The 12,730-nt window shown below is 46.1% G+C and overlaps 1 long non-coding RNA gene across 1 annotated transcript; it reads left to right on the top strand.

Annotated features, from left to right (window-relative positions):
* The first annotated feature begins 2,068 nt into the window (after positions 1 to 2,068).
* LOC133064329 (uncharacterized) lies at positions 2,069 to 12,730 on the top strand. The gene is made up of 3 exons (XR_009694611.1): positions 2,069 to 2,260; positions 2,984 to 3,056; positions 12,562 to 12,730. It is a non-coding gene; the product is annotated as an uncharacterized LOC133064329 (long non-coding RNA).

Raw genomic sequence — 12,730 nt, 5'->3', positions numbered from 1 at the left:
ACACTCAATTTCAAAATGGACGTTTCTCAAGATACACATCGCCAATAAGCACACGAAGAGACGCTTAGCCTCACTAGCCATCGAGGATACTTATACACATCAAAGTCACAATGAGACAACCCTTCACACCAAATAAAAAAAAGAAAGGAAAATGACAAGCGATGTGAGGGTGTGGAGAAATTGGAACCCTCACGCTTTGCGTGGGAATGTAAAATGGTGCAGTTGCCATGGTGAACTGTTTGGCAGTTCCCCCAAAATGTAAACATAGAATTATTCTATGACCCTGCAATTCCACTCCTGGGTACAGACCAAAAGGAATTGAAAACAGATACAAAAATAAGTACACGCACCCAAACGTTCATAGCAACACTGTTCACAATAGCCGAAAGGTAGAAAGAACCCCAACGTCCATCAACAGATGAATGGTTAAATACAGTGTGATCTGTTCACACCATGGAATGTTGTTCAGCCGTAAAAAAGAATGAAGTATCGATACCTGCCACCTCGTGGATGGACCTCAAAAACAATGTGATCAGTTAAAGAAACGAGACGCAAAGGCCCAGATCACGTAATTCCGTTATACGAAGTGTCCAGAAGAGGGGAATCTGTAGAGATGAACCCAGACTGGTGGTTGGTGGGGGGAGGAAGAGGAGGGAGTGGGGAGTGACTGTTCGCTGGGTCCTGGATCTTTTTAGGGCTCGATGAAAATGTTCTGGGCAAAATTCAGATGGCTCCATAGGACTGTGAATGGACTAGGTGCCACTGGATCACACACTTTAAAATTATTAATGTCGTATGTGAACTTCCTCTTTTTTTTTTTTTCATTTATTTTTATTAGTTGGAGGCTAATTACTTTACAATATTGTAGTGGTTTTTGTCATACATTGACATGAATCAGCCATGGATTTACATGTATTCCCCATCCCGATTGTGAACTTCCTCTTAACACTTTTTAAAAAATCGACCGTGTTGTATTTTCTACCACAGGCTCATGATGAATAAATAAGGATATTTGCTTTTCCAGCAACTACGTCTCCCAGTTCCTGGGACTGGGTATTTCTTACCTGGAGAAGTTTGGGCTTTGCTGGGTCTGGCGGGGGCCGTGGGGAGAGGCAGAGGGAGGGTTTCCAGTGCTCGCCAAGCCTGGGATGGCTGGACATCTGCTGGGGGCACGTGCAAGAGTACCCGTGGGGCTGGACACTGCGATCGAGGCCTGGGGAACAGAGCACGGGACCCCTGCAGGCCCAGCCCGAGGTCAGGGCCGAGGACGACCATGTGGCCTCATATGGCTGAAGGAGCAGTGGTCACCACGCGGCCAGGAGAGAGAGGAGCGGGGCGCGCTCATGGGGTAATGACTCAAATTGGGTCAAAGTTCCAAATGCTAAGCACACAGGTGGGGCAGAGCCTGACTCAAGGGAAATTAAGGAAAAATAAAGGTGATGTTGCTCAAGCCCGGCTGGCAAGGAGCCCATCCGGCCAGGCTACAACCTCCCTACAGCTCCGGCTCTTTCCTCAAACATCCTTCCGCCCTGCCTTACCAAAGGGGGCACCCCGCGGGTCTTCTCTGCCTCTGTGCCTGGCCTGCAGGGCCCCTGCCCTCGGGGCTCTGTGGCCGTGCTCCCCGCGGCTGGCCCCAGCCTTGCCCCGAGCTGGTCTGGTCAATCCAATCTCCCCCGGCCGGGGCTCCTGGCACCTTATCTCCAGATTCTCGATACCCAGGACCATTTCCTTCTCGGCCGAATAAACACCCCGCACCTCTCAGCCACCCAGCACCTGCGCGGCCAGGTCACCTTAGAGGGAAAGGCTTTGAACACAGGCCCACAGATCCAACGCACACCCCGCGTGCCCCACCCGCCCACCTTGGCTCCCCTGCTGTCTGAAGCCCACCAGAGCCAACTCCCTGTGGCCCCCCAGCAATCCTTCATCTCTCCCCCACCCCCACACCTGCCCCAGCACCCCTCCCCTCTGACTAGTTCTCCAGGCCCCGCTTAGGCACGCCCCCGCCCTGGGGTTCTCCCGGACTCCGCAGGCCTGCGAGCATCGGGCGCTGCCCCAGGGAAGGCCTGCCCACACCACTGAACGGTGCTTCCTGTCCCCTGCAGAATGTGAGCCCCGAGGGCAGGCTGGCACGCATTTTGTCACCGTGTCCCCAACAAGATGTTGCATGAAGGTTCATGTACCGGGTGGCTGGGGTTGTGGCCGGCTGCGCGGCAGACGCTGTCGGAGGTACCAGGTTCGGAGGCCTGGTGAGGAAAGGAGGGTAAGGACCCCCGCCCCTCTCTCTCCCCAGCACCGCAGTCTCCACCCAGCGCAGTGGCCTCGACCCCCTCCCCCCCATCATAAGCTAGGTGCCCCCCAGATGTCTGCCTCCCCGTCCCTGCCTCCAGGAGCGCTGTGGGTGGAATCACCCGCTTGGACCGCGTGGCTTCAGCATGGGCACAGGCGTCCACCCTCCAAGGAGCCTCAGGGCTGCTCACAGGCCTGTCCCTCGTCCCTGCCCCTCCCCTGGTTGCCTTCATCTGTGCGGCTCTCTTTGTGCCCAGCGGACGATCCCGTCTCCTGGGGCACCCCAGGCTCGCCATGACTCCGTCTTGTCTCCTCCACAGGATCTGCAGGGACCCTCCACTCCAGCCAGTGACCCCTCCTCTTGCCTCCCATCTCCCACCCAGGCCTTGCTCCCTCTCCTCCCCCTGGCTGGACACAAGCTCCCCGACATCTGGTGTGTCTGCAGTGGCCCCTGCACCTAGCTATTTGTTCGATTTTTTTAAAATAAGGGAAATGCCTGTAACAGGTTCACAATGTTAAGAAGCAATAATAGTCAGATTCTGCTCCAAACTTTCTCCATCCCCAAGCTCCCCAGCCCCCAGAGGCCATTTCCATGTTGTTCCTGATCTTTCTTGAATTTGCATCCATATTTTAATAACTTGCATCTACATATTTCTTTATGAATCTATTTTGGGGTGTTTTTTATTTTCTCTTCCAGTTTTATGGAGATATAATTGACACACATCACTGTCTAAGTCCAAGATATGCAGCATAATGAACTGATCATCACAGTAAGTTTCCTGAACATCCATCATCTTATATAAATACAATATTATTTTTATTTATTTATTTTTTAAATACAATATTAAAGAAGCAGAAAAAATTGGTCCTTGTGATGAGAACTATTAGGGTTTACTCGTAACAATTTTCATATATAACATACACCCGTGTTAATTGTATTTATTATGTTGTGCATCAGATCCCCAGTATTCATCTTAGAACTGAAGTCTGTACCTTTTCAATGCCTTCCTCCAATTCCCCCCTCTCTCCACCCTCTTCCTTCGGCAAACACAAGTCTGATCTCTTTTTCTATTAGCCTCTTTGTTTTTGACGTATAATTGACATCCAACACAGTTAGTTCCTATTACACAACATAGTGATTTGGAATTTCTATGCATTTCAAAATGATCGCCATAAGTCTAGTTACAGCATCAGTTCAGTTCAGTCGCTCAGTTGTGTCTGACTCTTTGCAGCCCTATAGACTGTAGCATGCCAGGCCTCCCTGTCCATCACCAACTCCCAGAGCTTACTCAAGCGCATGTCCATCGAGTTGGTGATGCCATCCAACCAGCTCATCCTCTGTCATCCCCTTCTCCTCCTGCCCTCAATCTTTCCCAGCATCAGGGTCTTTTCTAGTGGGTCAGTTCTTCCCATCAGGTGGCCAAAGTACTGGAGTTTCAGTTTCAGCAGCAGTCCTTCCAACAAATATTCAGGACTGATTTCCTTTAGGATAGACTGGTTGGATCTCCATGCAAGCCAAGGGACTCTCAAGAGTCTTCTCCAACACCACAGTTCAAAAGCATCAATTCTTCAGCACTCAGCTTTCTTTATAGTCCAACTCTCACGTTCATACATGACTACTGGAAAAACCACAGCTTTGAGTAGATGGACCTTTGTTGGCAAAGTAATGTCTCTGCTTTTTAATATACTGTCTAGGTTGGTCATAGCTTTACTTCCAAGGAGCAAGAGTCTTTTAATTTCATGGCTGCAGTCACCATCTGCAGTGATTTTGGAGCCCCAAAATAAAGTCTGTCACTGTTTCCACTGTTTACCCATCTGTTTGCCATGAAGTGATGGGACTGGATGCCATGATCTTAGTTTTCTGAATGTTGAGTTTTAAGCCAACTTTTTTAACTCTCCTCTCTCACTGTCATCAAGAGGCTCTTTAGTTCCTCTTCTCTTTCTGACATAAGGGTGGTGTTATCTGCATATATGAGATTATTGATATTTCTCCCAGCAATCTTGATTCCAGCTTGTGCTTCATCCAGCCTGGCATTTCACAAGATGTTCTCTGCATAGAAGTTAAATAAGCAGGGTGACAATATACAGCCTTGATGTACTCCTTTCCCAATTTGGAACCAGTCTGTTGTTCCATGTCTAGTTCTAACTGTTGCTTCTTGACCTGCATACAGGTTTCTCAGGAGGCAGGTTAGGTGGTCTGATATTTCCATCTCTTTCAGAATTTTCCAGTTTGTTGTGATCCACACAGTTAAAGGCTTTAGCATAGTCAATGAAGCAGAAATATATGTTTTTCTGAAATTCTCTTGCTTTTTCAATGATCCAATGGATGTTGGCAGTTTGATCTCTGGTTCCTCTGCCCTTTCTAAATCCAGCCTGAACATCTGGAACTTGTCAGTTTATGTACTGTTGAAGCCTAGCTTGGAGAATTTTGAACATTACTTTGCTAATGTGTGAGATGAGTGCAATTTTGTGGCAGTTTGAACATTCTTTGGCATTACTTTCTTTGGGATTGGAATGAAAACTGACCTTTTCCAGTCCTCTGGCCACTGCTGTTTTCCAAATTTGCTGGCATATTGAGCGCAGCACTTTCACAGCGTTATCTTTTAGGATTTGAAATAGCTCAACTGGAATTCCATCACATCCACTAGCTTTGTTTGTAGTGATGCTTTCTAAGGCCCACTTGACTTCTCACTCCAGGATGTCGGCTCTAGGTGAGTTATCCCACCATCATGGTTATCTGGATCTTTTTTGTATAGTTCTTCTGTGTATTCTTGCCACCTCTTCTTAATATCTTCTGCTTTTGTTGGGTCCCCACCATTTCTTTTCTTTATTATGCCCATCTTTGCATGAAATGTCCCCTTGGTATCTCTAATTTTCTTGAAGAGATCTCTAGTCTTTCCCATTCTATTGTTTTCCTCTATTTCTTTGCACTGATCACTGAGGAAGGCTTTCTTATCTCTCCTTGCTATTCTTTGGAACTCTGTATTCAAATGGGAATATCTTTCCTTTTCTCCTTTGCTTTTCCCTTCTCTTCTTTTCTCAGCTATTTGTAAGGCCTCCTCAGACAACCATTTTGCTTTTTTGCATTTCTTTTTCTTGGGGATGGTCTTGATCACTGCCTCCTGTACAATGTCACGAACCTCTGTCCATAGTTCTTCAGGCACTCTGTCTATCAGATCTAATCCCTTGAATCTATTTGTCACTTCCACTGTACAATCATAAGGGATTTGATTTAGGTCATACCTGAATGGTCTGGTGGTTTTCCCCACTTTCTTCAATTTAATCTGAATTTGTCAATAAGGAGTTCATGATCTGAGCCACAGGCAGCTCTCGGTCTTGTTTTTGCTGACTGTATAGAGCTTCTCCATCTTTGGCTGTAAAGAATAGAAACAATCTGATTTCAGTATTGACCATCTGGTGATGTCCATGTGTAGAGTCTTCTCTTGTGTTGTTGGAAGAGGGTGTTTGCTGTGACCAGTGTGTTCTCTTGGCAAAACTCTGTTAGCCTTTGCCCTGCTTCATTCTGTACTCCAAGGCCAAATTTGCCTGTTACTCCAGGTGTTTCTTGACTTCCTACTTTTGCATTCCAGTCCCCCATAGTGAAAAGGACATCTTTTTTGGGTGTTAGTTCTAGAAGGTCTTGTAGGTCTTCATAGAACCGTTCAACTTCAGCTTCTTCAGCATTACTGGTCGGGGCATAGACTTGGATTACTGTGATACTGAATGGTTTGCCTTGGAAACAAACAGATCATTCTGTCGTTTTTGAGACTGCTTCCAAGTACTGCATTTCAGACTCTTTTGTTGACTGTGATGGCTACTCCATTTCTTCTAAGGGATTCCTGCCCACAGTAGTAGATATAATGGTCATCTGAGTTAAATTCACCCATTCCAGTCCATTTTAGTTTGCTGATTCCTAAAATGTCGATGTTCACTCTTGCCATCTCCTGTTTGACCACTTCCAATTTACCTTGATTCATGGACCTAACATTCCAGGTTCCTATGCAATATTGCTCTTTACAGCATCAGACTTTACTTCCATCACCAGTCACATCCATAGCTGGGTGTTGTTTTTGCTTTGGCTCTGTCTCTTCATTCTTTCTGGAGTTAGTTCTTCACTGATCTCCAGTAGCGTATTGGGCACCTCCCGACCTGAGGAGTTTATCTTTCAGTGTCCTGTCTTTTTGCCTTTTCATACTGTTCATGGGGTTCTCAAGGCAAGAATCCTGAAGTGGTTTGCCATTCCCTTCTCCAGTGGACCACGTTCTGTCAGAACTCTCCACCATGACCCATCTGTCTTGGGTGGCCCTACAAGGCATGGCTCATAGTTTCATTGAGTTAGACAAGGCTGTGGTCCATGTGATCAGATTGGTTAGTTTTCTGTGACTGTGGTTTTCATTCCGTCTGCCCTCTCATGGATAAGGATAAGAGGCTTATGGAAGCTTCCTGATCGGAGAGACTGACTGAGGGGAAAACTGGGTCTTGTTCTGATGGGTGGGGCCATGCTCAGTAAATCTTTAATCCAGATTCCTGTTGATAGATGGGGCTGTGGTCCCTCCCTGTTGTTTGACCTGAGGCCAAACTATGGTGGAGGTGATGAAGATAATGGCGACCTCCTTCCAAAGGTCCCATGCATGCGCTGCCTCACTCAGTGCCCCTAACCCTGCAGCAGGCCACCACCGACCCACGCCTCCACCAGAGGCTCCTAGACACTCACGGCAAGTCTGGGTCAGTCTCTTGTGGGGGTCACTGCTCCTTTCTCCTGGGTCCTGGGGTGCACAAGTTCTGTTTGTGCCCTCTAAGAGTCTGTTTCCACAGTCCTGTGTAAGTTCTGGTGGCTGTATTGTGGGGTTAATGGCAACCTCCTCCAAGAGGGCTTATGGCATACCCAGGTCTGCTGCACCCAGATCTGCCTCAGCGGCAGGCCACTGCTGACCTGTTCCCCTACAGGAGACACTCAGACACAGTTCTGGCTCAGTCTCTGTGGGGTCCTGGTGCACACGAGGTTTGTCTGAGCCCTCTGAGCGTCTCTGGCGGGTATGGGGTTTGATTCTAAATGTGATTTCACCCCTCCTATCATCTTACTGGGGCTTCTCCTCTGCCCTTGGACGTGGGGTATCTTTTTTTGATGGGATCCAACATTCTCCTGTCGATGGTTGTTCAGCAGCAAGTTGTAATTTTGGAGTTCTAGCAGGAGAAGATGAGAGCATGTCCTACTTTGCCATTTTGTAGCCTCATCAACATGCCACCATAAAAAAGATATTCCACAGTTATTTACTACATTCCCCCATACACACACACACACACACACATATACATTTGTTGTTGCTATTGTTGTTCAGTCACTAAGTCCTGTCCAATTCTTTGTGCCCCATGGACTGCAGCACACCAGGCTTCCCTGTCCTTCATTATCACCCAGAGTTTGCTCAAACTCATGTCCATTGAGTTGGTGATGCCATCCAACCATCTCATCCTCTGTTGTCCCCTTCTCCTCCTGCCCTCAATCTTTCTCAGCATCAGGGTCTTTTCCAACTAGTCAGCTCTTTGCATCAAGTGGACAAAGTATTGGCACTTCAGCATCAGTCTTTCCAATGAATATTCAGGGTTGATTTCCTTTAGGATTGACTGATTTGATCTCCTTGCAGTCCAAGGGACTCTAAAGAGTCCTCTCTAACACCACAGTTCAAAAGCATCAATCCTTCAGGGCTCAGCCTTCTTTGTGATCCAACTCTCATATCTGTATATGACTACTGGAAAGACCATAGCTTTGTCTATATAGACTTTTGCTGGCAAAGTGACATCTCTGTTTTTTAATACACTGTTTAGGTTTGTCATAGCTTTTCTTCCAAGGAGCAAGCATCTTTTAATTTCATGGCTGCAGTCACTGTCTCAGTGATTTTGGAGCTCAAAAGAAGAAAATCTGTCACTGCTTCCATGTTTTCCCCTTCGATTTGCCATGAAGTGATGGGGCTGGATCCCATGATCTTACTTTTTTGAATGCTGAGTTTTAAGCCAGCTTTTTCACTCTCCTCTTTCACCCTCATCAAGAAGCTCTTTAGTTCCTCTTTGCTTTTTGCCGTTAGAGTGGTATCATCTGCATATCTGAGGTTGTTGATTTCTCCCAGCAATCTTGATTCCAGCTTGTGAGAGGTCGAACCCAGCATTTTGCATGATGTACTCTGCATATAAGTTAAACAAGCAAGGTTCCAACATACAGCCTTGATGTACTCCTTTCCCAATTTTGAACCAGTCTGTTGTTCCATATCCAGTTCTAACTGTTTCTTGTTCTGCATACAGGTTTCTTAGGAGGCAGGTAAGGCGGTCTGGTATTCCCTCCTCTTTAAGAATTTTCCAGTTTGTTGTGATCCACACAGTCAAAGGCTTTCATGTAGTCAGTGAAGCAGAAGTAAGTGTTTTCCTGGAAATCCCCTTGCTTTCTCTATGATCTAACAGATGTTGGCAATTTGATCTCTGGTTCCCCTGCCTTTTCTAAACCAGCTTGAACATCTGGAAGTTCTCAGTTCACATACTGCTGAAGCCTGGCTTGAAGGATTTTGAACATAACCTTACTAGCATTTTAACAACTCTTCCTTTTTACTATACCCACCCTCAGCATTTAGTTTTTGACATCTTTTGTGTGTGTGTGTATCCCTTAACTACTTATTTTGGATATAGATGAGTTTACTACTTTTATCTTTTAACCTTCCTACTATTGTTGACATATGTTTGCCTTTACCAAGGGGCTTTAGCTGTGGCCTTCTCTTTTCAACTTGGAGAAGTTCCTTTAACACTTCTTGTAAAGCTGGTTTGGTGGTGCTGACTCTTTCAGCTTTTGTCTGTAAAACTTTCAATCTTTCCATGAAATGTGAATAAAAGCCTTGCTGAGTATTCCTGGTTGTAGGTTTTTCCTTTTGATCACTTTAAGTATATCACACCACTCACTCTCTTCTGGCTTACAGAGTTTTTGCTGAAAAGTTAGCCTAATGGGAGTTACCTTGTATGTTGCTTTTCCCTTGCTGATTATAATATTCTCTCCTTATCTTTAATCTTTGCCCTTTTAATTACCATGTGTCTTGGTGTGACCTTCTTTGGGTTGATTCCCTTTGAGATTGTCTTTGCTTCCTGGACTGGATGTCTACTTCCGTTCCCGGGTTAGGGGAGTTTTCAGCTATTATGTCTTCAAATATGCTCTCAGCCCCTTTCTTTCTGCCTTCTTCTTCTGGGAACCCTATAATCATGGCTTTTTTTTTTTTTTTTTCTATGTCCCTTTCAGTGTTTTTAGCAGTGTTTATTCTTTCATATAGGCTTCCCTGGTGGCTCAGATGGTAAAGAATCTGCCTGCGATGTGGGAGACCTGGGTTCGATCCCTGGGTCAGGGAGATCCTCTGGAGAAGGGCATGGCAACCCGGTCCAGAGTTCTTGCCTGGAGAATCCCATGGGCAGAGGGGCCTGGGGGCTACAGCCCCGGTCACAAGAGTCGGCCGCGGCTGAGCGACTGACACGAGGCGGCCAGCCAGCCTTTCGTGCGCTAGTTCCCATTTCACGTCACTTCTGTGGTTTCTCTTTTCCGCTCCCTGAGTTCGTCTCACTCGGGTTTTAAACCTTTTCCATCGGCTGTTCCCTCCATAGGCTCATGTTTCTCTGGTTTGTGCTTCAGGGAGGAGGTTGCTTCACTGTTTGAAAATTCATCAGACAAAATTCCATCTGTTCTATAAATTTTTTTTTTTTTTGGTGTGGCTTCTTCATTCTCCACAAGTTTCACCTTTTCTTCTTTTTAATCCTGTAATCTTATTACATAGGTCCTCTGCTGTTTCCATTTTGAAACTCATCCACAAATGAGGTATTTCCTGGCATAGATATTTGCACAAGTGTCACTGTGGGAGGGAACAAGATCATAATTAAGGGCAATAAGGATTTCCTTAACGTGGAAGTTCCTTTAGCCTTTACATCCCTGAGTCAGAGAGAAAAGGAAGCTTTAAGCTTGTTCCCAGTATATCGTCTCTCTAATCCTAGCCTCCAACACAGACAGTCCTGCAAATCAACCTTATCATGTAGGTCTTCATTCAATGCCCCACCCTCTGCTTCTCAGAAGCAAACATCCACGCAGGCTCTTGACTGCTGCATTGCCCATGCCATCCTCATTGCTAGAGCAGGATTTTGTGTTTGCACCTTGGAGAAGGGGACTCAGCAATGCTTCCAGAGATTTGGAGCCAAGCACCACCCCTCCTCCCTTCATCTGGCTCTCCTGATGTATCTCTACTACTTTCCACACCCTGTCCACTTCTTTATGGTCCAGGATATTAAACGCATCTTTACTTACCTCTAGGAGGTGGTTTCTTGTTTTGTTTTGTTTTTTTCTTTCTGAGTTACTCTGTGGTACTTTCTGAAAGGAGAATAGAGGAATCTTCAAATTGGATTTGCCCTAATATCTTTTTAATAAATCCCCTTTCTGCTTAAATTAATTAATGCAATTAAATTAATTGCTTCTAAGAGTCCTGATTGACATAAAAATCAGTGCCGAGAGCGGTGGCAGGTGACATTGGCTCAGGAGGCATCGGGGCTGGAGAACACCCTGCTCTCTCTCCAGGCCCGGGGAGAACTGTAGCCGTGTGACTCGCTTTGGGCAGTGAAGAGTGGCCAGAAGTGACACATCACACTTGCAGAGAAAAGTGTTCCGTTTCAATGATCACTCTGTTTTTTTTTCAACTAATAAACTTTATTATTACTACTTTTTTGGCCATGGCAAGCAGCATGTGGGATCTTAATTCACTGACCAGGGACTGAAACCATGCCCCTTGCAGTGGAGGCATGAAGTCTTAACCACTGGACTGCAGGGCAGTCCCTAATTTTTTTTAAGAGCAGTTTTAGGTTCACAGCAAAATTGAGTGGAAAGCACAAACAGTTCCCATTAAACCTCTTGTCTCCACACACACAGCCTCCCCCACTACTGACATCGTGCACCACAGATGATGATCAGTGAACCTACACTGACACGGCAGTATCACCCAGGTCCAGCTTATGTTAAGATTCACTCTCGGTGCTGTACATCCTTCAAAAGTGAAAAGTGAAAGCGTTAGTTACTCAGTCGTGTCTGCCTCTTTGTGACCCCAAGGACTGTAGCCCGCCAGGCCCCTCTGCCCATGGAATTCTCCAGCCAAGAATACTGGAATGGGTATCCATTCCCTTCTCCAGGGGATCTTCCTGACCCAGGGATTGAACCCTGGTCTCACACATTGCAGGTGGGTTCTTTACCATCTGAGCCACCAGGGAAACCCCTGTACATCCTATGGGTTTTGACAAATGTATAATGACGCGTATCCACCATTACAGTATCATCCAGAGTTGTTTCACTGCCCTAAACCTCCTCTGTGCTCTGCCTTTTCATCCCTCCATCCCCCCTTCATCCCTGCATCCACTGATCTTTCTACTGTCTGCATAGTTTTGCCTTTTCCAGCCTGTCATAAATAGTTGGAATCATTCAGTTTGTAGCCTTTTCAGATTGGGTTCTTTCACTTAGTATTAAGTATTTATGTTGGTCTGAATGGACCAATATTTATTTATCCATTGGCCTCCTGAAGGACATCTTTTTTTTTTTTCGTTTTGAGGATAATTGCTTTCCAATATTGTGTTGGTTTCTGCCGTACATCAGCATGAATCAGCCCCAGGTACACCCATGTCCGCTCCCTCGTGAGCGCCCCTCCCATCTCCCACCCCATCCCGCCCCTCTAGGTCGTCACAGGGCATCGGCTGACCTCCCCGGGTCACACAGCTAACACCCACATGCCTCTATTTTACACACGGTAACGTGTACGTTTACATACTACTCTCAGCTCACCCCACCTCTCCTTCCCCTACTGTGTCCACAAGTCCACTCTCTCTGTCTGCGTCTCCACTGCTGCCCTGCAAACAGGTTCATCAATACCATCTTTCTAGATTCCATACACGTGTGTTAATATACAGTATTTGTCTTTCTCTTTCTTACTTACTTCACTCTGTGTAATAGGCTCTAGGTTCATCCACCTCATTAAGGCTGACTTGAATACATTCTTTTTTATAGTTGTGTGTGGATACTTGTGTGAATCACAACAAACTGTGGGAAATTCTTAAAGAGGTGGGAATATCAGCCCACCTTACTTGCCTCCTGAGAAATCTGTATGCAGGTCAAGAAGCAACAGTTAGAACCAGAAATGGAACAACAGACTGGTTCCAAATCGGGAAAGGAGTACATCAAGGCTGTATATTGTCACCCTGCTTATTTAACGTATTTAACTTTCACAGAGTACACCATGTGAAATGCTGGGCTGGATGAAGCACAAGCTGGAATCAAGACTGCCAGGAGAAGTATCAATAACTTCAGATATGCAGACGACACCACCCTCATGGCAGAAAGTGAAGAGCCTCTTGATCAAAGTGAAAGAGGAGAGTGAAAAAGTTGGCTTAAAGTTCA

The sequence above is a fragment of the Dama dama genome, chromosome 11 (assembly GCF_033118175.1).
Source record: "Dama dama isolate Ldn47 chromosome 11, ASM3311817v1, whole genome shotgun sequence".
Taxonomy (NCBI): Eukaryota; Metazoa; Chordata; class Mammalia; order Artiodactyla; family Cervidae; genus Dama; species Dama dama.
Note: the sequence above shows the minus strand (reverse complement) of the source record. Positions and strands in the feature narration are given on the sequence as shown.